The sequence below is a fragment of the Penaeus vannamei genome, chromosome 32 (genome assembly GCF_042767895.1).
Source record: "Penaeus vannamei isolate JL-2024 chromosome 32, ASM4276789v1, whole genome shotgun sequence".
NCBI lineage: Eukaryota > Metazoa > Arthropoda > Malacostraca > Decapoda > Penaeidae > Penaeus > Penaeus vannamei.
In genome coordinates, this window is record NC_091580.1 from 24,835,637 (window position 1) to 24,838,136 (window position 2,500).

Here is a 2,500-nt window from a genome sequence, read left to right on the forward strand (position 1 = left end):
AGAGAGAAAATGTCCGAAGGAATTTCAGACTAAGATCCAAATCAAGTTAAAAGCAAGGAAGATGTGGACGCTTGAGATGGGATATAGTGTGTGTCTGAGGCTGATGTCACTCTTCCCTTACTTTTCTCTCCTCTTTCTCTCCTCTTTCTTTCTTCCCTCTTTCTCTTTCGCTTCTTTCTCTGTCCCCTCTTTTCTTTCTCTCTTATTTCTTACTCTCTCTTTCTTTCTCTCCTCTTTCCCTGGTCCCTCTTTTCTTTCTCTCTGCTTTCTCTCTTTCCTCTTTCTTTCTCCCCTCTTTCTCTCTCTCCTCTTTCCCTGGTCCCTCTTTTCTTTCTCTCTTCTTGCTTTCCTCTTTCTCTCTCTCTCTTCCTTCTCTCTCCCCTCCTTTCTCCTTCCTTTTCTTTCTTGTCTCTTTCTCTCTAATCTTTCTCTCTCTCCTCTTTCTCTCACTCCTCTTTCTTTCACTCCTCTTTTCTTTCTTCTGTCTGTCCTCTTTCTCTGTCTCTCTTCTTTCTCTCTCCCCTCCTTTATTTTTCTCTTTTTCTCTTTCTTCATTTTTTCTCTCTCTCCTCTTTTCTCTCTCTCCTCCTTTTCTCTCTTTCTCCTCTTTCTTCTTTCCCCTCTTTTTTCTTCTTTTTCTCTCTCTCCTCTTTCTCTCTCTCCTCTTTTCTCTTTCTTCCCCTTTTTCCTCCTCCCTCTTCCTTCCCGTTTACTCTTATCTCCTTTTCTTCGTCATACCATCCCCCCTTTTCTTTATCCTCCTCTTCCCCTTACTACCCCCTCTCGTTCCTTCCTCTTTCCCCCTTTTCCCTTCCCCCTCTCTATTCCTTCCTTTTCTTCTTTCCCTTCCTCTTCCCACCCCGTTCTCTTTCTCCCCCTATCCTTTCTCCCTCCCCCCTATCCCCCCCCCCTTATTCTTTATCCTCCTCCCCCTCCCATTCCCTTCCCTTACTCCCTTCCCTTATTCTCTTCCTTTCTTCTTCCCACTCATACCCCATCCCCTTCCCCTATTTCCTCTATCTCCCCCCCCACCCCATCACTACTCCCCCACAGTGTAACAAATTGATATTTCATTTCCGGATTTGTCCTTATCATCATTACGAATATTATTTATATTTTTTCTCTCATTTGTAAGTTATAACTCTGCTCTTGTCATTCTTGTTATTGTTATCATTACCAATCGTCATATTATTTGTTATCTTTGTTGATATTGTTATTATTGTTGGTATTGTTGTTGTTATTTTTATCATTATCGCCATTATCGTTATCATCATTGTTCCTGTAATCAATGTTGTTATCATCCTGACTATCATTACTACTGTCGCTTTTATTATTACCGTTATTATCGTTATTAGTAGTACTACTATCATTATTATCAACATCACTACGAATATTCATATTATTGTCGTTATTGTCATTGTTGTCATTGTTATTCATTATCAGCGGTATTTTTATTATCATCATGATCTTTGTTACCATTGTTGTTGTTATCATTATTTTTTTATCAGTATTTATTATTGGCATTATTATTATCATTGTTATTATCGTGTTCATTATTGTCATCATTCTTGTTAACATTATTTTCATATTATCATCATTGCTACTATTATTATGATCACCATTGCTATTATCATTAATTTCATTATTATTATTACTGTTATTATTATTGTTATCATTATTACCATTATCATGATTACTATCACTAGTATCATTATCATCATTCTCTTTATCATTATCGTTTTCATTATAAAGCTCACTACTATCACCGTTATTATTACTGCTGTTCTGATTATCATTATCATTGTAAATATCATAATCATCATCATCATTATAGGTAGTATCATGATACTTATTATCTTCATCAATAGTACAGTCCCTTATTGCTCTTGATATCATTAGTATTATATTCATTTTATATTGCAAGTTATCATAAGTGCTATCATTATCATTATTGTTATTATCTATATGATTATCATTATTACTCTTTATCATTATCATTTTTCTGTTATTAGTACCATTGTTACTACTATTTTTATTATCATTGATGTCATAATTATTATTATAATCGTTGATATCATTATCATTATTATCATTATTATCATTATCATGACCATCAATAATATTTTTATCATCTTCACCATCACCTTCATCGTCATCTTTATCTTCATTATCATTATTATCATTATAATGATTATTATTATTATCATTGCTATTATTATCATTATTATTGTTATAATCATTATTAGCATTATTATTATCATCATCATTATTATCATTATTATTATCATCACTATCATTATTATTATTATCAACTTCATCATCATTATTGTTATCATTATCATAACTATTATTACTATTATTATTGTCATTATTATTATCATTGCTATCATTTTTATCATAATTATTGTTATTATTATTGTTATTATGATTATTATCATTATTCTTATTATTATCATTACTATTATTACTACTATTATCATTTTCATCATCATCATCGTCG